Source organism: Ptychodera flava, unplaced genomic scaffold (assembly GCF_041260155.1).
Source record: "Ptychodera flava strain L36383 unplaced genomic scaffold, AS_Pfla_20210202 Scaffold_55__1_contigs__length_887147_pilon, whole genome shotgun sequence".
In the NCBI taxonomy this organism is placed as follows: domain Eukaryota; kingdom Metazoa; phylum Hemichordata; class Enteropneusta; family Ptychoderidae; genus Ptychodera; species Ptychodera flava.
Window position 1 is genome coordinate 594,517 of NW_027248377.1, and position 25,294 is coordinate 619,810.

The window sequence follows — 25,294 nt, forward strand, 5'->3', positions numbered from 1 at the left end:
TTGCCACCAAAATTCTACCTGCTGGCAAGTAAATTTTTCCACTAATTTTCAGCAGACCTTTGAGGTTGCATTAGAAACAAACCAAAATACTACACAGCGTATTACAAACAATAAAAAGTTGAAGGATGTTAGTTTACCCTCCTTCCTACAAAGTTGCAATATATTGAAACAGTTACTCTCCTTTCTACAAAGTTACAAATTCCCTGGTACTGAAACATATTTATGTTGTTCACATTTGCAATCCAACTGAAATTTGGGCCAACAAAAAATAATTGATGTCCTTTTGAGAATAGATTTTGGCTGCGTCCACACTTATCCACACTTACCAGTATCAGAATTCGGGCCAACATAAATTTACCGTCCTTTGTGACCTCTGACCTGTCAAAGTTCAAAATGGTGGATTTGAATTAATGGCATGCTGTTTCTACTGTTTATGATTTTCCTGCATTATTTACGCGCAAGAAGGGCAAATATGACCACCACTCATCTCAACATTTTAATCATCGGAGAGATCTTCATTTGTTGGATGAGTGTAGGGTATATGTATGATGGCAATGGAGAAATAACCAGTGCGCGGCATTTTTGACATCGTTGTTAACCAATGCATCTCTGTTACATGCACTGTGAATTGAATGACATGTCTTGCTTGTGAAGCAAAATTTGGTGGGAGCATATAGCTCTGCGTATATGGGATGATAAAGACTGGATTGAGAACTTTTGATAAGTGAAAACTTTAGTTTCAGACATGTTTGTTTTGTGTGTGAATAGGGTGACTAGTTCAACTTCGATCCATGGCGGAGGCCTGGTCAACTGGGACCAGGGCCGACATAACATGTCCACAAACTTGAATTTGCGTCAGCCCAAATTTTGCGTCAGCCCTGAACCCATTCTTGCCGGGACCAAACTACATCGGCCCTAGGCCGATGCAGCATGTCCACATTGGTTATTTTACGGGCCCAGCACCGGTGCTACACCATTGCAAAGTGGTCAGTCTGAACAACACTATCATTGCTGTTTGATACTACATGCACCAAGGCTTTGATTTGATTCTGTTAGTCCAGTTTGTCCTGGAGTCTGTCAAAAGTTTATCTATTTTACCAGATTAAATTTGGCCTGCAACTACTAACTTAAAGGTTGATAGTAAAAGCCATAATTTCGAAGGAAACTTTCACAGACAGAGTCATAATACAAAGGAAAGGAGAAAAACTGAGGTTTCTGAACGGTCAAGTCGAGCTATGGCCAGTAGTTGGTAAAAATGCATGTTTCACATTGTTGATGCTATCGTGCTAGGGGAGTTGTATGCCATTGTACATTATAGAACCCAAACGTGTAAGGCAAACGTGCATGACTAAGTGGAATCTGTGTTTTTATCACAGATGTGTTTTGTGATTACACCTAGCTATCTGCCTTCCTTACATCTTCACTGTCGTCCCCTTAGCCAATCGGCTCTTCTACCCATGACTGTTTATCAATCATCCTTCCCAGCCAATCAGCCACGTTTGCACACGACACTACATAATCAAGCCTTTGTCTCATCGCTCCCATTCATTCATTCATTCATTCATTCAGCCGCTGAGTTCATGCCATACCAGCTCAGCCTATTACTCTCCGTCCGGATACGCTTACGATCCCTTCCGTCGAACAACTATGCCAGCCAAAGGACGTCCGAAGACAGCCAAAAAATCTCAGCGTCCGAATGCTCAACCAGCTTCAAGACCCCGCGCGCAGCCTTACACCAGGCCGGCCACTCGCTCCCTGTCTCGTTCCACTGCAAGTGCAACGTTGGATACTATAACTGCGAATACGGAACACGTCCATGGTACTACACGTATTACTCACAATCCTTCTAATCGGCCTCAGGCAAATGACGGTCCTGGCATTCAAACCGAGTTCGGACCCAGGTCTCCTTCAACAGTTCCATTGTCTGCAATGGTTCCTTCGGCCAGCACTTCGGCGGGCAGCGCAAGCCAACAGTACCACCAAGAAGATAGTTATGTAACAACTGCCATGTTTACGCAGCTGCAAGACTCGGTCAACACGATATCCAATATCCTGCAACGGCAACTTCGACCATGCGGCCGCTGAGTCACCTATGAACCCTCTGACGTCACTTCCCGAAGTTCCACTCCAGAACGTAAACAACACAATCCAAGATGGCGGCGCCCAACGTTCTAACAACGTCGATGTCATCCCCTCCACATCGTCGTCCAACAACTTGCTACGGACCCGCGGAACGCCTTCAGAAAGCCTACCACATATCGAAGTGGTGTCTCCAGCGATTCGCCGCGATATCCTGGCAGGTAAGGATGTGAATCTTGCCTGTTTACTCATCCCCGCTATGGTTCAAGCGACGGCCAACGTCACATCGTCATCGGCGACGAAGCCCTATCACTAAAACTGCTATATGATTCGCGAGTAGCCCGCTCGCTTACTATCCAGGAATTCATCCTAGCCTTCTCCATCTATAAAAACGTTATGTGCGAGGTTTTCCCGAACCGACGAGGAGAGTTAGATGCGTATCAACGTCAAATCATGGGCATGTCCAGCCGTTTCAGTGGCCTAGCATTTTACGAGTACCACCGGCGTTTTTTCCGCGAGGGCGGCAGCTTTACTTCTCAATCACAATATCAAAGTCGATTGGGCCCATCGTGATAACGACCTCTTCTGCTCTATTTGTTCTGGTCTACGGGCGGTATTGTGTAACCTCTGCGGCAGTGTTTCCCATGCTACGGAAATCTGCCCTCAACTGGCCCCAGGCAGTAAGAAACCGGTTTCTTCAGCAGCGACCTCCCGATCATCGTCACAAGACAGAAAAGGACGACTTCGTGTATTCATCAAGGTAGAGAACTATGCAATAATTTCAATGCCTCCAGCGGCTGCACCAAGGCGAACTGTACATATGCGCACTACTGCTCTCAATGTTTCTCAGATAAGCACAGCAAAGCCCAGGTATGTAAGCGGTCTGAAATCACCAAAGTGCGCCGGCAATCTGCGCCGGCGCATTTCAAACTGCGCCCCCATTTTGCGCCGGTATATTGCGCCGCCCAAACTGCGCCCTTAGGCCTACTCTGCGCCAAAACACTTCCGAGTGTCACAACATCGAGTCGTCGCACTTGCGTAGCAGGACGCTTTAGCAGTGCAGACTGTAGATATTAATATCCGTGCCCTAAAAAATGCAGCTCGAAAAATGATATAATGACATGTTTTCACGGAGTCTCGGAGGTACGAGACCATGTTATGTTTGTATGGGACGGATTACACTCACTTGGCGGTATCGTGGCTTGGCCTCAGCAGCAGTCAAAATTTGTGAATTTTGCATCTCCATAAAGGCCAGGGACTTGATACCCGGGATCAAGTTAATCCCGTTCACCTTTGACATCCACGGACGGGATCGAATGTTTATGTCTGTGTAAATTACGGTCACGATTAGTGTGCATTGGAGGTTGTACACAGGCCAATGTGTTGACATGCAAACAACAGGTACAACACTGAATATAACGGCAAGACCAGTATACATGTACAGAGAACAACGTTTCATGAAGCCCACAATCTTGTAGCAATAATAGGTGTACTTCAACAGAAATGACAAAGGTACAGTCAATCCACGACGCCGCTGCAACTGGCGTTATTACGTTCCGAATTCGGCTACCCGGGGCTCTGGCTGCAACTGTACAATTATTGCAGCTAAACGATAGCGTAGATGTCGTGCCTTTGCCAAGATACTCTGCTGTTTCCGATCGTTTTGTCTACAGAACTACTAAAAACTCTCTCAATTCGACAAGAAAAAATAATTACGGTTTGAAATCGGTGCATTAATTTATATTTATAAAAATAATAAAATGTGACATCACCGATCATAAGAAACGTGGTGTTGAAGAACATATATTTTTTGAACAGAAGACTACGGCGTCCATTTTCTGTAAGTATACATGTAATCTGACTTTAGCCAACTTGCAAGTCAAACGTCCGAAGAGTAACGTCAATATTTTTGGTTTTGTTCTACTCATGTTATAAAATAAGTCAAATTTCGGGAAAGTATCTGTACATTTTCGATATCTGTGCAGCGCAAATGTGTAACCGACCCTGCATTTATCCATCCTAAAGACCATGATCAGTTCGCGACTGCAGAAACCCCCTCCCCCCCTCTCTCTCTCTCTCTCTCTCTCTCTCTCTCTCTCTCTCCCAAAAGTTTAGCCATTTGATGTTTTATTTTGCCGACATTTATTTAACGGTTCACGATCACCGCTCAATGTTGATGTCGATTTTGATTTACGAAGTTTCTTCGTGACTAGAGACATGTCACGGCCTGGAGCCGAATGGAGGTGACAGGTGACTTCGTGTGTAAAATATTGAATGGCAATATGAATTTCACCTATAGAAAGTCTATGACTTTCAAAATAGTCGCACAAACAACAATAAACATGGCGGAGCAACGATACCGACATATTTGTTTTCCTCGACCTCTGATGAGAGCGACTCGCTGAAATTTTCCAACTTGGTATTGGTAAGTATTTGGCTTTGCCCCGTGTGCTGGGTTATGTACACGTAAACTAATTATACAAAAGTTGTATTCACTGTAATCAATAAGCCTTTCGAACACGAAAGATATTCGGATATCTGAACCTCAACATCGGTTACGCAGCTCGAAAGTTATCCTCCGAAACAGGACAGGAACATTGGTCAAGCCGGATTTTGTATGAAACACGCAGCTCTTTGTTAGAAAGCATGCAATGCATGATGCTCCCTAGCTTGGTCCTTGGATTGTTGCTTTCCGTCTCGCCCCTACACACCATCAATTGTCTAACAATCACAGGATTTAGTCACATGTGTCTTCAAATTTTGATACATTATCTACGATCATCAAGCACGGAACACATAAAAAAACAATGGTCGCGGCTACGGGTTCAAGGACGTTCACGGGGAGAAACACCACGGATTTGTCGCAGAATTGTTATGACTAGCTTTATCTGTTTATGGAGAATATGGGCGATCAGCGTATGGTCGCACATCGAATCGACGCCAAGATAAAAATATGATGTCCGAAAAGTTAGTTTTGTTTTATGCAACTGAGTCATCGCCTTTGTTATCGCCTAAACATCCTCGGGTTTGTTTTCGGGCAGACTGCAACATGAATATCTTTCCAATGCATAGAGTACGGCCGTTCACGCAATCATAGACCCATGTGCTTTGGCAAACGGGCCAATTTTTTTGTACGTGGTTAGAAACTAATGACAATATATAGGTGAAGATGTTACATCTGTCAAAGAGTATTGAAGATTAAATTACTTTCATCGATCGACAAAGAAGAGAAAGAATGAGTCAGTGAATATCGAATCATAGACGGGAATCGAGGGTTTATGATCAATTGGAACAAAAATATTTCGATTAATTGACTAACACAACCAAAAAGGAAATTTTATTCAACTTTGAAAAAGTCACCACCTTTCGTTGACATAGGATTCCATGGCAATGGACCAACAAATGATGTCGTTTAGGTCCTCAAAAATCTTCTAAAACGGCACGATGATAGTAACTAAAATGAATGAACGATTAAAAGCCCGTATTTAAATGACACGATATCAGTTGTCGTTTCAATTTTTTCCTTTCTGTTAGAAACTCTACGATGATGTTTTGGAAATCAAACGGGAAATGCCATATTCTCGGTGCTCTGATTGATCCATCCATTGAGGTAAATTTCACTTCCATGATCCGCCCATGGATGTAAAAAATAGATGATCCGCCTCAGTAAATATCTGAAGTTTCTACAGGAAATCTCTCGTCCGTTCACGGATCTTTTTTCGTCTTTCATTTTAGTTTCAAGTTGTTTATAGGGTAAGGAAGCTAGAAATCCATCAAAACATCGCTCCAGGGTCTATGATCAAAAGTATGAGCGTGTTTTGTCATCAGCTGTCAGCAGGTCGTTTTCCAAACCGCGACAGGGACTCGGAAACCCGCCATAGTGTCACAGGACGCTAGACCTATAGATTGTATGTAATTGTGTGCTATCATTTGTTCCGTTTCAAGATTAATTGACTCTGAATAACCTAATCACGGTCGTGACTCCCGTTTTTGACATAACTATATAAATAACCATCGGGATTGAGTGTTCATGGCGTCCCCTTTCACTTTGACCACCACTTTGAATCAGTCTGTGAATCGTACGTCCCAGCCCGATCAATCTCCCGCTGATTTTTAAAACCTGGTAAATAAAGTTCTTCGTAGTCAGATATAATATTCTATTCTCCATTATGTAAAGATGAATGTCTCATTCATATTTTTATTTAGACGAATATATCAACTTCTTGGTGTTTGGAAATAAGAGTGTTGCAATAATTTCCATCGGGGACTCCAATGATGAATTCACTCAGCTGTTCGCTCATGATACACAGCACTGTACTTCCATGGAGATCGTATCGCTGTTTCAGCAATGACTTTGATCGTAAGTTTTCATTCGACCAAAGTGATGAAATAAATGCTGACAAGCACTAACTATGTACAGACCGAGTTCACTTCACATTCTCACTATCGCTCGCACTTTCAAAGTGAGCACGTACACTTCAAGCCCTCACATTCGCTCTCGTAACTTTAGCCTCGCACTTGTCGATTTCCGGTACCCATTATACCTTACGTCAGGAAGTCAGTCGTAAGGACGGTCGCATTTGCTGTTTGCACGTTAAATGAGAGTCTCAGACCCGGTCTCAAATTCACTCGCAAATGTACATCACAAAGCGAAATGGGAGTCTCAAGTTCAGTCGCAAACGTGATCGCACTTTGACTCTTCTATGAACTGAGAGTCTCAGAATCAGTCGCATTCCTTATCATTTGGGGTCGTCATGAATTGGAAGTAGCAATTATTGGACGATTCAGAGGTCGCAGAATTAGAGCAAGAATTACGGTCCACGAGGTTCCGATCAAACAAGGGAATGAGTATGGGACACTGAGACAGAGATATTTGGCCATCGAAATAGTTTGCGTCTTTTTTAACTTTGAAAGTATTTACCGACAAGGTTTGGGTAGAAACTACAAACAGATTCAAAGGTCGATTTACGATGCAAATGACACTCGACTGGTCGGAGTTACCTTCCCTCTCGGGTGATGTTATTACATACTTCACATACGTGTCGGAAAAAATTACTCCCATCCTCCGCATTTTAGTGACACATTTCACCATATTTCCCACGAAAAACATGAATATTTCTTTGAAATCGCTCTGACTTAACCAAAATAGACTATTAATACCGTGCTTGACATTTAAACTTCGCAATGGCGCAGAGTAAGGGCGCAGTTTGGGCGGCGCAATATACCGGCGCAAAATGGGGGGCGCAGTTTGAAATGCGCCGGCGCAGTTTGCAGGCGCACTTTGGTGATTTCAGACCGCTTACATAGCTCCAAAGCCAAGAAAAATGCCCTTATAACCCCACAACGAACTGACTACCATCGAAGGCCTCTACTCCAATTAATATCGCAAGTCTGATTGAATAACATTTAGCCCCTCATCCGGATCGGAACTTTGTCAACGCTCTAATTTCAGGCTTGCAAGATGGCTTCCACACAGGTGTTCGCAATGCACCCTCGTCAACTTTCATCGGCCGTAACTTACTCTCAGCCCGCTCTCAGCCACAAACTGTCTCAGAACTAATAGATTCTGAAGTACGCAAAGGGTATTTACTCGGCCCGTTTGAGCAGCCACCCTTTGCTAACTTCCGCTGTAGTCCTATCGGTCTCGCCGAAAAGAAATATTCTGCGAAAAAACGTCTCATCGTTGATCTATCCTCGCCACGTAACGACCCAGTCACTTCAAGCATTAACAAACTCATTGACAAGGAAGAATTCAGTCTATCTTACGTTAAACTGGATGACGCCATTGCCTCTATTCTCAGACTTGGAAAGGGTTCTTGGCTCTGCAAAACCGACATTGTTGATGCCTTCAAGTTGATCCCTATCCATCCATCGCTATGGCATCTATACGGTATCCAGTGGCAAGGCCGTCTTTACTTCTTCGTACGTCTCCCTTCGGCTCTCGTTCTAGCCCAAAGATTTTCGACCAACTTTCAACCGCCATTTCTTGGATAGCAGAGAAGGTATACGATATTGACACCATTTTCCACCTCCTTGACGATTTCCTCACCATCGACCCTCCATCCTTTGATGCCGACCGAACAATGGCCCTCCTGACCTTGATATTCCGTCGTCTCGCTATCCCGATTGCACCGCACAAAACCGTCGGGCCCACAAACTGCCTTGAATACCTCGGCATTGAATTAGACACATAAAGATGCAAGCCCGCCTGCCACAAGAGAAACTCGACAGAATACTCGGTCTCGTCGCTTCTTTCCTAAATTGCAAATCCTGCACGAAAAGGCAACTTCTCAGTCTACTCGGTCACCTCACATTTGCGTGTCGCGTCGTGGTTCCAGGAAGAACTTTCATTTCTAGACTTATTGAATTGTCTAAGGCCACACAAAAACTAGACTTTCACATCACCATCTCATCAGAAAGCAGGCTCGATCTCACAATGTGGCACCATTTTCTCGCGAGCTGGAACGGCATTTCCATGTTCCTCGACACAAGTACAACAGCAGCATCAGACATGGAACTTTATACAGATGCCAGCGGCATTGGTCACGGCGGCTACTTCATCGGCCACTGGTTCCAAGAACGCTGGGACAGCAACTTGCGCTTAGACTCCGACCCTGCACTTTCTATAGCCTTCCAAGAACTGTATCCTATTGTCATTGCCGCTCTCCTGTGGGGCCATCTCTGGGCGCGCAAACGCATACTGTTCCACTGTGACAATTCAGCTACCGTCCACATCAACAAAGGACGCTCCAAGTCACCCATCATCATGAAATTAATGAGGCGCCTCGTTCTTCTGGCAGCCACACATCACTTCATGTTTCATGCCGAACACATCCCTGGGAAGTTGAACACTATTGCTGACTCTCTGTCTCGTTTTCAGATGCAGCGATTTCTCAAGGGGATCCATCGTGTACAAGGCTCAAGCACAAGACCACGCCTCCCCATTACAGCCGACATTCTCCGGCGCATGTGCAAAATCCTCAACGAAGGAATATTCGGCCCATACGTAGACCTTCTGTTGCAATCGGCATTCCTCCTTGCCTTCTTCGGGTTTCTACGCTGTAGCGAGTTCACATCCACCACCCATAAGTTTGACCCCCAGCGTAACCTCTGCTTCGGGGACGTTACCACCACTGCATCCAACGGACGAGTCTCCTGTCTGTCAGTACGACTGAAGTCATCAAAAACTGACCAATTTCGCCGCGGCTTCAACCTGCGCCTCTTCCCCACGGGTACCGCAATCTGTCCTGTTTCCACACTACTTCGTTTCATGTCTGTCCGTCAAGCTATGTGTCCAAGTGCATCCGAACCCTTTTTCCTCCTACCAGAAAGAACACCTTTAGACCGCAACACGTTCACAACATTTCTAGCGGACTGTTTTATCACGTATCGGCCTTCGACCGGATTTCTTCGCCGGCCATTCCTTCCGCATTGGAGCAGCCACTTCAGCCGCAGCATCACAAATTCCAGACCACCTGATCCAGACATTAGGCAGATGGTCCAGCAACTGCTATCGACTTTACATAAGAACATCAGAAACTTCCTTGCGTCATGCTTTTCAACGGCTAGCCTCCTAATTCTCATGGCGCCACCCTGTTTAATTCTGGACTCACTGGGTGCACACTCAAACATTTAACGGCTGCCTAGTCGTCATTGCAAGTCAGCCTCATTCCATTGCATTACGACTCACACGTTACATGTCTCGTCGTGTTCCACGTCTGTGTTCTGTCACCTAACGTTCCTACATGTTGTTTCCACCTGGGCTCGCACAGTTTACCTGTCCCCCAGGACCCCCTCCCCCCAAGCCGTATCATCACCACGATGATCCCTTGGGCGCGAGAACCTTGTCTTCGTTCAATGTTTCCACCCGGGCTCGTACAGTTTACCTGTCCCCCGGGACCCCCCCCCCCAAGCCGTATCACCACCGCGGTGATCCCTTGGGCGCGAGAACCTCGTCTTCGTTACATGTTTCCACCCGGGCTCGCACAGTTTACCTGTCCCCCGGGACCCCCTCCCCCCAAGCCGTATCACCACCGCGGTGATCCCTTGGGTGCGAGAACCTCGTCTCCATTCATCATGTTTCCACCTGGGCTCGTACAGTTTACCTGTCCCCAGGACCCCCTCCCCCAAGCCGTATCACCACCGCGGTGATCCCTTGGGTGCGAGAACCTCGTCTCCGTTCATCATGTTTCCACCTGGGCTCGTACAGTTTACCTGTCCCCCAGGACCCCCTCCCCCCAGGCCGTATCACCACTGCGGTGTTCCCCTGGGTGCGAGAACCCCTTTACTAACATCATTCTCAATTTCTTCCCTCCTTTTGGGGGTCACTTCAGTCATGCTTCCTTCGTTTGGGCTTTGGATTCCATCCTGACCCCCATTTCTCGGGAATTCCACTCCTTTCCCACATTGCGGCCTCTCAGGATGGATTCATCATCAAGGTCATTCAGACCTTGACCCCAAGGTCACCAATGACCGTTGCTCGGTTGCTTGACTGAAGGGGCCCTCTCCCATATATTTTGCTCATATTTTATTGTAGGTTAGTTTGCTACTTATATTTTGACTGTTTTGTATTGTAAGTTTTGATAACTTAGTTTGAGATCTGCGAGGGCACTAGTTCTATGCCCTTTACTGCTTTATTTTTGCCGTTTCATCTTGTGCTTTATTATATACTTTGTTGGCGTTTACGTTCTCCTTTTTGCAATAACCCTCCTGTCTTTCATCAACTTAGCGGTGGTGTGTTCACAAAACACTGTAAAAGTCTGCACGTTAGACATTTTAGACACGTTAGGTCCGTACACGTTAGGTTTGCACGATACACGATAGGTCAGCATGATTGGCATGGTAGATTTTGACCGATGTTGAAAACCTGAAATGACATACACGTTAGACATTTTAGACACGTTAGGTCCGTACACGTTAGGTTTGCACGATACACGATAGGTTTGCACGATTGGCATGATAGATTTTGACTCATGTGGAGAACCTAAAATGACATGCACGTTAGACATTTTAGACACGTTAGGTCCGTACACGTTAGGTTTGCACGATACACGATAGGTCAGCATGATTGGCATGGTAGATTTTGACCGATGTTGAAAACCTAAAATGACATACACGTTAGACATTTTAGACACGTTAGGTCCGTACACGTAAGGTCTGCACGATACACGATAGGTTTGCACGATTGGCATGATAGATTTTGACCCATGTTGAGAACCTAAAATGACATGCACGTTAGACATTTTAGACACGTTTAAGTCCGTACACGTAAGGTCTGCACGATACACGATAGGTTTGCATGATTGGCATGATAGAAATTGGAGTCATGTGGAGAACCTAAAATGACATACACGTTAGACATTTTAGACACGTTAGGTCCGTACACGTTAGGTTTGCACGATACACGATAGGTCAGCATGATTGGCATGATAGATTTTGACTCATGTGGAGAACCTAAAATGACATGCACGTTAGACATTTTAGACACGTTAGGTGCGTACACGTTAGGTCTGCACGATACAAGATAGGTTTGCACGATTGGCATGATAGAGGTAGACCTTACCGTGTTTGTAGGCCATCACGTTAATCTTGAGAATATCGTATAACGTGCCGACCTAAGATTCTGGAGCTAACGTGTCTAAAATGTCTAACGTGTATGTCATTTTAGGTTGTCCACGAGTCAAAATCTATCATGGCAATCATGCAAAGCTATCGTGTATCATGCAAACCTAACGAGTACAGACATGCACGTTAGACATTTTAGACACGTTTAAGTCCGTCCACGTAAGGTCGAACGATACACGATAGGTTTGCATGATTGGCATGATAGAAATTGGAGTCATGTCGAGAACCTAAAATGACATACACGTTAGACATTTTAGACACGTTAGGTCCGTACACGTTAGGTTTGCACGATACACGATAGGTTTGCATGATTGGCATGATAGATTTTGACTCATGTTGAGAACCTAAAATGACATGCACGTTAGACATTTTAGACACGTTAGGTGCGTACACGTTAGGTCTGCACGATACAAGATAGGTTTGCACGATTGGCATGATAGAGGTAGACCTTACCGTGTTTGTAGGCCATCACGTGAATCTTGAGAAATATCGTATAACGTGCCGACCTAAGATTCATGGAGCTAACGTGTCTAAAATGTCTAACGTGTATGTCATTTTAGGTTGTCCACGAGTCAAAGTCTATCATGGCAATCATGCAAAGCTATCGTGTATTGTGCAAACCTAACGCGTACGGATCTAATGTGTCTAAAATGTCTAACAAGTATGTCATTTTAGGGTCTCCAGATAAGTTGAATGGTACAGTCATGATATACACGTTAGACATTTTAGACACGTTAGGTCCGTACACGTTAGGTTTGCACGATACACGATAGGTTTGCACGATTGGCATGATAGAATTTGACCCATGTCGAGAACCTAAAATGACATGCACGTTAGACATTTTAGACACGTTAGGTCCGTACACGTTAGGTTTGCACGATACACGTTAGGTTTGCACGATTGGCATGATAGATTTTGACCCATGTCGAGAACCTAAAATGACATACACGTTAGACATTTTAGACACGTTAGGTGCGTACACGTTAGGTTTGCACGATACACGATAGGTTTGCACGATTGGCATGATAGATTTTGACCCATGTCGAGAACGTAAAATGACATGCACGTTAGACATTTTAGACACGTTAGGTGCGTACACGTACTTAGGTCGGCACGTTACACGATAGGTTTGCACGATTGGCATGATAGAGTTAGACCTTACCGTGTTTGTAGGCCATCACGTGAATCTTGAGACATATCGTATAACGTGCCGACCTAAGATTTACGGAGCTAACGTGTCTAAAATGTCTAACGTGTATGTCATTTTAGGTTGTCCAAGAGTCAAAATCTATCATGCCAATCGTGCAAATTTATCGTGTAACGTGCTGACCCAACGTGTACGGACCTAATGTTTCTAAAATGTCTAACGTGTATGTCCAGATAAGTCGAATGGTACCATATTTTTATATGCCAATCGTGCAGTCATGATATACACGTTAGACACTTTAGACACGATAGGTGCATCCTGTTTGGCGTGCACGATACACGATAGGTTTGCACGATTGGCATGATAGAATAGGACTTATTTGTACGCCCTAAAATGCAATACATGTTAGACATAGGTTCTTTAACGTTAGGTCTGCACGATACACGATAGGTTTGCACGTTTGGCTTTAAGGCACGTTAGTTCCAACCTTGCATACGTTAGACATTTTAGAAACGATAGGTGCGGATATGTTGGGTCTGCACGATACACGATAGGTTTGCAAGTTTGGCTTTTTGGTCACGTTAGTTCGGCTGTTAGTTCCGACCTAACATGTCAAACATGCACTACTAAAATGTAAAAATGTCTAAAATGAAAAAATCCCGACTTCTGACCATGAATGGTCAATTCTAGGTCATCTCATATGATGTATTAATGCATGAAGACCTCTTAGGAACACGATTGTTGTTCAAAACAAACCGTTAACCTAGGTACAGCCTCATTGTGAAAGTCATTTCTGGTGTGTTCTAATTGAAATGGCATTCAGCTTGACTGTCAATTTTAAATTGAATTTTATGACGAGACATGGCAAAGAGGAATAGTCAACAGTAATTGCAGTAAGCATATATCCATTTTCAAATCATCATCATTGAGAACTGTAATTTTGCGTTTTAAAATCAAAGCAACAAAAGTAGAACTATAACAAGTGTCCAGTTGGCCTATTTAAAACTGTTTTAACCTAATATTTAAGAAATTATATGATTCTGAATGATTTCAATATTTTTGCGAATACCACCAGTTTTATGAAGTAGAAGTGAACATCACCAGACGTTTCTTGATGATATTAAAATATCAAATGAAAACAGATCTGCCAGGGCTAAAATGTTATGATCATGAAACAATGATTAACTCTCAAATAGTAGGTATTATAAATGTATACAACAGGGTGTCTTGTTTTACATGAATTTGTGTTATAACCCAGCCCTTTTTGTCTCAAAAAAATTACCTAATAGTATGCTCAAGATGCTATTGAGCCTGCTTGATTACAACTATGACACAACACCATGGCTTTAATAACCGTTTCCTTCTATATTTTAGAGAAACCCTTTAACCCTTATGGCCCAAATTAAAATTAGCATATCAGATCTATTCACAACACAGCGAATATGCCTGATATATTTGAAGTGTTAATGATAAAGTTACCTATCATCATGACTGGCAGGGTTTTCTCTCGACTGCGCGATTGCGCAAATTGCGCATTTCGAGCCATTTTCTGCCCTTTAAAAGTTACTGACTGCGCGAAAATCGTGCACAAAACACAGCAAGCAAATACGCCCATATGGTGGTGACTCAAACGCATAGTGTAGTGAACTGTGAATTTGCTGTTATTTCTATTCAGAATATTCCCCAAGAAAAGACAAAATATCGCCTGTCGTTCAATTTTGGTGACGTGCATAACATGGAGTGGACGCACCGAAAAGAAAACACAGTAGAGGACATAGTTGTGCTTCAGTCTCCATGGATACTAGTGCCATTTTATGTTCATGTTTTGATAGGATATGTTGTTTAATGTCATTAGTAAGCATTAAATAATACTGCCCCCTCAAATGTCAAGTTTGCCCCTTAATTTTGATGAATGGGGCAGAAATTGCCCACTTCACTGAACATGCAGAGAAAACACTGGACTGGTACTAAATTTTCCTTTGTTTAAGCAACAATGTAACAAATTTTTGCTAGTTGTAACATGCCCAATTTGCATAAATGTATCAAAGGTCGAACTTGAGTACTATAGACACATATAAATGTCTTCAGTTGTCATCTTGCCAGTAGTTTTTTTTAGGTGCAATTCCAATGTCGTTCATGTTTTATGTCCTCAGTGTCCTCTTCTTCCTTTCTTATTCCCTTTTGTGTCCTTGTAGTTCTTCGAAAATTTATCAAAAGACTCACTGTCATATGTCATTGTCACAAAAAATATCAGCAATTTGTTGCTCTAGCTGCACGCTGTCTGGTTCAGCCATTTTTAAAGTTTCCACGCAAGACTATTGTGTATGTGGAGGAAAACAGGAAAACTTTACATTGCTAACAGATTTAGAATGGCTACCCAATTTTTAGCTTGTGTGTTTACACAAGTGAGCGTATGTGGCAGTGATGTCTGTATGTCTGTCTGTCTGTCTGTTGGCCCTCAAAAACGGCTTATCAGATCAGAATCAAATCTGGTACATAGATTCAGTTTGCAAATTGCAAGAAGTGATTAGTGTTTGGTGCGTGAAGGTTGCATACTTTTTGCTCATTTGCATAATTAATGATTAAAAAACCCAGATATACATTGAGAATGGCTGCACAAAATTTGATTAGATTTCCTACAAATGTTGATCACACCAGGATATGTCAACTGTGAAAGGTATTAATTGACTTGAAAGATAATTGCTAATTTGCATATATAATGAACTTTCCTAATTAGGGATATATATCTGAATTGACACGACCAGAGTTGACGAAACTTGGTATGTATATTGAAGATACTATGATTTAAAATTATTTAAAGTTATTAAGCATTTTTACATCGGCATATTCCTAATTTGCATATTTAATGAACTTTCCTAATTAGGGATATAGAACTGAATTGACTCGACCAAAGTTAACGAAACTTGCTATGTACATTGAAGATACTATGATATAACCTTATTGAAATAACCTTATTGAAATTTATTAAGTATTTTTACTTCAGCTAATTCCTAATTTGCATATTTAATGAATTTTTTTTATTAAGGATATATATCTTCATTGAGCAGACCAAAGTTGACGAAACTTGCTATGTACATTGAAGATACTATGATACAACATTATTCAAAGTCATTTAGCATTTTTACGTCTACCAATTCCTGATTTGCAAATTTAATGAACTTTCCTAATTAGGGATGTACATGTATACCAGAATTTAGTCGATCAAAGATGGTGAAACATGCAATGCACATTGATGATACAAGGTTAAAACAATATTGAAAGTCATTTGGCATTTTTATGGCAGGTAATTAATAATTTACATATCCAATGGGCTTTCACAGTTTGGCATACAGAGCTTAAAGGACTTGACCAAAGGCAATTACACTTGTTATATAAAGTGGTGATACATCATACAATGACAGCAGTCAAAGAAAGTATTTTAATTTCAGCTAATTACATATTTGTATACTTAATGACCTTTAGAATTAATCTGTGATGAATATTGTTCATGATGTTGATCATAACAGTTTCAATGAAGTTGCAAACATGTGGCAAAAGTTTAAATTTACACACAACTGCAATATATAATGAAACACGTGAGCATTTTCTGTTCATATCTGGTATTAGATGTCCATGGGGACTTATAGGTTTGATCATGTCCGTGCATCTGTGTGTGTATGCGTGAGTGTGTTCGTCTGTTCACACAAATGTTATTCAAAGTTGGTACTAGGAGTAGGACATTGACCTATATCATACATATGCACATCAATTTATTTCACAATACAATCCAATATGGTCGCCATACGGCCATTTTATTATGATTTTTTTCATGTCTGGAGCCATAGCTCAGGCATGTCTCAACCGATTTTATTCAAAGTTGGTACAAGGACATTGATCTATGTCATACATATGCCCATCAGTTTGTTTCATGATACGATCCAATATGGCTGCCACATGGTCATTTTGTTACGATATTTTCATGTCCGAAGCCATACCTCAAGGTCGCACCTATCGACAGGATCGTGTCGATAGAGAAAAAAAAAAGTGGTTTTTCTTACCTATCGACATGATGGTAGTGTCGTTAAACATGTCTTTTTTAGCTCACATGTTCACACGTGGGCTAATGTCATAGCGATGTCTGTCTGTCTGTCCGTGTGTGTGTGTGTGTGTGTGTGTGTGTGTGTGTGTGTGTGTGTCTGTCTGTCTGTCTGTCTGTTTACATGATAACTCAAAAACGCCTGAACAGATTCAAGTCAGATTTGGTACGCAGGTACCATACCGGTATGTTACTTGCAAGAAGTGATTAGATTTTGGTTAGTGTTGCTTGCATATTAATGAAGTTATGCAATATCATTTTTTCCGTACAATGGTTTCCCTATGGAGACGGTAATGACAGTGTAGACATATATCAAGAAATACTGCACAAAATTTCATGAAACTTTTCACAGATGACAATCTCAGAACATAATGATGACACTGTGAGTATCATGTCAATTATCTGCTCGTTTGCATATTTAATGAACTTTTGTTATTAGTGACACAGTGTTTTGCCCAGAGTGCGTTCTTGTGTCTTTTGATGCAAAATTAGCAACAATGTCCCGCAAAAATACCGGACATGGGTCACAGGGACGCACTAAAATCAGGGCTAGAATTGTAAGTCCAGCGTCCACAGAGAGACTACTTTTTTAGCTACCAAATTACATACTTGATAGCCCATACAGTTATTGCTTTTCTATTGAGACAATGAAACATTTAAAATTTAGTCTATTTTTTTAGTCATAATGTAAACACTATTGGAAAATCAGTTAGTCTGTTACAGTCTACGATTCATGATATGAGCAAGGCGATGTGTGCGTCAGGCCACTGGGCCCTGCAGCCTTGGGGACAAACTCAAATGCTTGGCCACGTGCGATCCCGATAACCAGACAATGATTTTGGAAGCAGAAGGCTTGTATTAAAAAAGAACAACAAACTTTTCACAAAGCAAATTTTATTGACCACCAACTTTGAATGAAACGTTTACTTGTAAATATATGCTAGTACAGTGAAGTACGGAGAATCAAATTTTCAGTCACTATACTAGCCCGGGCACATGGCATCAAACAGAATTGACTGCACGTGTATTTGGTGTACTGGTGAAGCTAATGACTTCACCTAAAAATATCATCAACCCCACAATTTTGTTGAAACACTATATCCCTGACTTTCAAAGTAGTAATTTGCCTTAAATTTCCCCAGAAGGAGTCTCATACAACTCTCCGATCGTCTGCAAGCCAACCCAGCTAGAGATTGAGGTCACCATTTCCTTATATAGTCAAGACCCCCTAGCTCGATTGTAGCTGATCTTAACAAGAACCACCTAGCTTGTCAAAACAGTGCAATGTGCTATTGCTATCATGCGGATTAAGGAGTTCTCTCAGATATTTGTGTTTTCAAACTATATTTTTTGCAATTTTCAGGGAAAAGTGTCAGTCATTGGAGCAATTATAAAAAAGAAGAGCAGTAAAACTATTGTCTTTAACCACTTCTAGTTCTGGAGTCATAAGTGTAATGAAACATCTTCTTTATTTCTGTTAAACACATGTAATGCAGTAACTGGCAAGAATCCCCATAAAAGAAAAATGCGCATGAAATTGATTTTATCATGATGATGTCTTTTTTTACAATTCAAAACTGTAAATACAACCAGTTAAAATGACTTTGTCACAAACCATTATAGGAGGCGTCCAGCAATCTTAATTTTAAAATGAATGTATGTATTCATGATACCAAATTTTTGATGGAAAACAACAGCCATTGGTGACTTGACTTTGTTTTGCATTCTTCGGTCATACATTGACCCCCTATTGTAACTCAGTGTCCCCCTATTTTAACAATCATGGGACACTGTGTCCCACCTTTACAATTCCTGGGCAAAACACTGGTGACATAACTCTGAAATTCCTGCACCAAACTTGATGATAAGTGCAACAAATATTGATCTTATATATATCTAATTATACTTAGAAGCATTGGGCAGTGTCAAGATATTAAATAGCTCATTTGCATATTTTATGAAGTTTTATAATTAGTCACATAACTCTGATATAACTGCACCAAATATGATGAATTCTGCTGCAGATACCAATACGACAGATATATAATTGTGGTGTAAAGCATTTAGTTGTGTGGAGTTAATTAAGGGTTCATTTGCATATTTAACGAACTTTGCAATTAGTGATATTACTCCAAAATTACAGCATTACATTTGATGAAACTTGCTACAGATATTGATCTGATAAATATTTAATTGTACTGAGAAGCATTGGGCATGTCAAGTTAATAATTAGCTCATTTACATATAAAGTTTTGTAATTAGTGATTTAACTCTGAGAGTACTGTGCGAAAGTTGATGAAACCTGCTACATATAATGATATAACAGATATCTGATGGTTCCTATTACACGCCTCACACAGGTCGGTGTCCATCATATTGGTATGAATTGGGTTTATTGACAGGAATATTGAAAAACATAATACAATAAATCCTCGTCAGAGATAGTTACTCTGGCAGTAGACCGTATACACATATAGTCTTATCAGAAGTCTGTCTTCCACTCCGCATCGTGTGCTCAATTGAACTGCTGTCAGAATATACAATGTCTGTCTTTGTTCTTGTGTTTTGGTTATAATTAAACTGAGGTCTGCAAATGTTGCGTAACATCTCCTTGCTCATCGTCGTTTGAGACAGGTCAAAGGTACAATTGATTTGCTCGTCGTCGTTTGAGACAGGTCAAAGGTACAATTGATTTGCTCGTCGTAGTTTGAGACAGGTCAAAGGTACAATTATTGTTTTACATAACTTCATAACAGTCAAAAAGTATGCAGTAATTCATGTCATACTGTATTATTTTATGCGTCCAGTAGTGTCTGATAAATGTCAATACATGTCGAGTCATGCATCAGCAGTCAATTTCAATGCTTGATAACTAAGTTTGTAATTTTGTCAAACTCAAAATCTGTACAAATCATTCATATAACACGTCATTCCTTCCATTCAGGGGTCACATTAGCACACGTTGTTCTGTTGAGTAAAATTTTTATGCTAAAATTTTCTAGTCTGTTCACTAGATATTAACACGTGAGCACATTCCGTTCATATCTGGTTACTTATTGACACAATCGTGTCAATAAGAAGCATTTTCTGGTTATTTGCATGATCATCGTGCTGGCAAGCCAAAAATCCCATAATTGACACGACCATCGTGACGATAAGAAAAAAAACCCCTGATTCTCAACATGTTAATAGTGTGGATACATAGTTTTTCTTTCTTATCGATGCGATGATCATGTCGACTATCAGCATTTTCCACTGATTTGAACTATGATCATGTCGATACGCTAGTTTTCTTACGTATGGACACGATCATGAGGCTTTGTTTTTCAGGATCATCAAACACAGCAAATGACAGTAATGTTAATGTCTCATCGGGCTAGCAAATTTAATTTAATGTCTTTGACTCCATGGCGACTCTAAGGCTACAACATGTAGCCCCCCTAAAATACAAATAAATTCTCCTAAATACAAAACAGTATGCACAAAGTTTTAAACTTGACGGCCATCTTCTCTTGTGGAAATGTCGCGAACGTGTAAGTTCCATACATCGGGCCTCGGCTATGCATACTGAGGCGCTTTGTTTTGATTTTGGAGGCAGTGCATGGATACGGGTGTCAGTTTTTACTGGTGATGGATCCGCGGACATTGTCAAAATGCAATGAATGTAGCGGGAAAAGAGAAAAAATGGGAAAGAATAGTGAGAGAGAATCGAAGAGAAAACTTACAAAGTAACAGACAGAATGAAAAACAAAAAAAAATGGATGGGTAGATGTGTTAACTCGCACACCGTGCCCGCCATCTCTGTATGCCACCATTGAATCGATGTCGAACAACTAGACAATAAGTGATATAAATAAAAAGAAGTGTTGTATGTTTGAAGCTGCTTTCTAATTCAAGTTTTTTGGCAGTTTGAGTCTCAAAATTGTGAAATATTGAGATCGTGAACACGATTTTATTGGTTGTTTATAATGAAATGGTGATTGTATTTTAGTAAGCGGTGTCAGCAGTTGAACACGCATATATGGAGAGCACACTTTTTGTCACACAGGGAAAATTTATTTCAAAATGAAAGCCGTACATTTGAGACCATTTGATAAAGCAAAATGGTGACTGAAGTGTAAAATTTGCATTCAATTGCAAGTTATCATGATCTGTCGATAAGGTACTTTTTCTCACTTACCAACATGGTTATCGTGTCTATAATCAGAACGGTATCTCAGACATGTCTCAACTTATTTAATATGAAGTTGGTACAAGGACATTGAACAATGTCATACATATGCAAGCTAATTGGTTTCATGAAACATTCAATATGGCTTCCTGGTGGCCATTTCCATTTTATTATGATTTTGTCATATCCAAAGCCTCAGCTCAGATTTCAAACAATATCATTCAAAGTTGGTACAATGACATTGACCTATGTCATACATATGCACATCAATTTGTTTTGTGATATCTAGCAGTATCATATCAATGGACAGCTGATTTGCTTATTCAATGAATTTTTTATTAGTTTCTAATTTGCATTTACTGTACATAATGAATTATCTTTACAATTCTGTGACCCTTCACCCCCTGTTACTTAAATAGAATAATCTCACTCTGTGGTCACAACGGCCATTATTTATTTTCATTCACATTGACAATGTTGGTTTTCATCCTATAAACATGTAATTTCATTTGTTTGAAGCAATTATCCTTTCATCTGTAAAAAGTATTTACTGTTGAATTGTCACTACTACTATGTTTTCACTAGATGTTGACCATTGATATTGGAAAATTGAATTGCATATTTGTTGCAGCCAATGCATACCGGTTCACAATGCACTTTTATATGATGCTGAATTGTAAAGATAATTCATTATGTACAGAATCTATATTCTCTTTATTGAATATTGATACAAGTTGAGTTGCTCACTATCATGTCATTCCCAGCTCACAATGGCACCAATATTTGCCCAAGTTGTGCCAAAATATACTGAAACATACAAGTGTCACCAAAACTGAAAAAGAAAACGTCTTCGATTCACTTTCAGTACAATAAATAAATGGATATGTTAATGCAATGGTATATACCAGTATAGTGTTATTGTAGAAATATTTATCATATTAGGCCAAAGTAATTAAATTCTTTGTTTTGCGTCCACTCTAAATGGGAAAAGGTACGTGCCTACACGGCTGAAAAACACACACAAGAAAATTAACACAATGTGATTTGATTGCAGCAAATAAAAAATTGTAACAAAATTTTTAGTTCAGAAAAGCTAAGCGGTAATGTCCTAAAATTCCTATTCAAATACACTGTGTGTTTTTTTCATGAAAACCTTAAAAACCTAGGAGGGTGGGGGACGCAAAACAAGAATTTAATTACTTTGGCCTTATCTGAACACACGAATATGACACGCAACCAGTTGTCAATCGACATGTTATTGAAAAGAAATTGATACAGTGTTCAATGATGTCGCTAGTGACAGGCTGAGAGCGCTGTCAGGTAGGAAATATGCTTTACAGAATAAAAAACAGTCAGTTGTACATTTGTCCTGCAGTGAATGAATAAATTAAGAATGAATGAAAAAAGAAAAACAGAAAAATCTAGAAAGGACAATGGTTTCCAGGTGGCATAGAATACCGGTATGTGCCAATATTTACTGAGGCACATTTTTATGTCATAATGTAGTCCATATGGAGTTTTCAGATGATTATTTTGTGAAGTGTAATTTTGATGTGTTAAGCCAGCCTTGAGGCACAATGTTTAATTGATTACTGTACATGTGGGAGCATGATTAGTGTTTAGCATATTTGTTCCAAAATACAATACAATAACAGAAATACATGACTTGTACATATTGGATTCCTAAAACTTAATACTGCACTGTCTTTTCTCTGCTTGTAGGTGAATTATCAATGAAGGCTTCGGTGACAAAAGTCAAACCACAACAGAAAGATGAAATATCACCAATCGATGACGTTACATTGACATTAAATCATATTGCAAGAAGAGTCTATGATAGTGTAGACCTCAACAAAGAAGGTGCTCTTAAAATGATTGAAGATCATTTAAGAGAGGTTGATGGAATTCTCCTCAAGAGATTCTTAAAAAAGTGTATAGAATGTGTGGTTGAGTGTGAAACAATTGCTGCCCTTGAAACACTGTGGTCTCAATACAAGAGTGGTGTGCTACAAGAAGTGTTCCAGAAAGCCATCATCACTGATGAACTGTTGAAGAATCTTCATGCTGAATACATCACCATGGAAGTGACAATTTCAGAAGAGGAGTACAGGAAATGTAGAGAAGAAGTGAAAGCATATGAGGGTAAGTTTGTGGTCTTAAGTCAGTACAATGGTAAAATTATTTATGTGTTTGCTGTATTGGGGTACTTTATATGAATTTCATAAGTGTCTGTGAAATGTTGAACTATTGTATTAACTTTCTGTCAGTTATACTCTTTTCCAAGGTATCTTATCTCTGTTCAATCATCAGACCTTACTTACCAATTGAAGGAAAATAAAAATGTGATTTTGGAATATGTATCTTACTGCCAAGTTATGATTGAATGATCTGAAAGTTCAGGAATTTAATTTGTAGTGTTAGATAGGTTGTCCCATATCCTTGTTTTGTAGATCAAATGTATATCATTCCTTCCATGTTTTTACCGTCTCAACATCACAAATTGAATAATATTCCATACAAATCACTTATGAAAAAATGTTCAAATTTGCATGTTATATAAATTTGAACGTTTCTCACGAGTGAATTATGTAAGTCCATTGGTTACATTTTGGCATCAATACTGTATTATTCTTATATTTCAAAAATGCACACTATTTTCCATTTAGGTTCTGCTTGCAGACATCAACAAGCATTTAGAAATCATTCAAAGCCAGGTGTCTGATCTGTCTGTCATCTACAATGTCTTGACTTGTTCATAAATACTGGTATACTTAAACCATAATATACCAGTAGCTTCTATTGGTATGTTTCAAGGGGTCAATTGTTTGCTCATATTATAACTTTAATAACCAAATGACAACTTTAGAGTGACTCAGATTATGGTGGGTATCTGCAGGTAGTTTTTTGATGAAGATACAGCAAGAATTTTAAGCAACACTTCAACACAAATGTGTGAAAATTCATCACAAAGTATACTATCCATGCATTGCTCTAGCTGTGAATGAATTTTACCCAAATTGATATGTGCCTGCAAAAGGGCGATGTTACATCAAAAGACATGTTTCTGACATGAATAAGTAGTTTTCTTCATAGCGTAAGTACCAGAAATGGTGAGAACAAATTTAAGTTTCATTGAACACCAATTCAGAGCCAAGAATCGAGCATACGTGCGGTAAACCATTTAATTAACCCTTTTCCTGCCAGACAGTATCACTTCCCCATCAGCCAAGTCAGTAAAAAGTGGTATTGAGCCAAAACATGAAGTATTTTCACCCACTTGGCTTGGTATTTTATAGCATCTTTAGTCCAAAAAAATCAAGTTTACAGTATTTATGTTTTCAACAGCCTTCAAATGTACAGTACCGTATTATGTTAAAATACTGACACTAAATGGAATATGCTGTGTTTCATTAATTTTAACCATCTTGACCTGATGGTGAAATTTGGACTTGGCAGGAAAAGTGTTAAGATATGTTGCATTGTACAGCTATGACATTGCAAGTAAAGCACATGACATGGAAAAGCACATATGCAAATATTGTCTCAATAGGGTAGTTCTAAAAACACATTTTCACAAGTTGATTGTAAATTGTAACCTGAATCATCGATCATTACATATTTGAACCTTGGATTTTCCCCTTTTCCCCATAACATTAATATCCTTTGGTACAGCATTACCTTTTTATCTTAGTTTAGGGGCCAGTTTTAGCACTGCTGTACTGGTATTAATATTTTATCAGAGACAGTGAATTCTTATCCCATAAGAACATTGCTTTGGCGTACTTGACTCACAAATAATTATGATCAATTTGTGACTGACACATCACTGATGGATAAAGCAACAATGAGCTTTTCTTGAAGTATGCCAAGAAAAGATATTTGTTAGTTAAGTGTGAAAGAAAGTGTTTCACATTTAATAAAAGGATTCATAACAGCAATCAAAACTCTGCTTCTGGAAATTTGAAAATGAAATTTGTTGCCATGCTAGTAAACGTATCAAAGATGTAAGACTACTGATGTCAAAGTGTTTATGGCTATTGCCTTGTTTGGAGCAAACACCTGAGTGTGTTCCTCTGCAAGTTTTACACTCAATTTCAAAATTGTTGCCTTGGCACTGAAAGCATTACATTGACAAATGCTGATGTACTGTCACTGGTGAAACTATATGCAACAAGTT

General features: G+C 40.2%; 1 protein-coding gene across 2 annotated transcripts in view; it reads right to left on the bottom strand.

Moving 5' to 3' along the window:
• Positions 1 to 25,294, bottom strand: part of LOC139128469 (phosphatidylserine synthase 1-like) — a 324,577-nt gene that overhangs the window by 67,604 nt on the left and 231,679 nt on the right. The window lies entirely within an intron of this gene.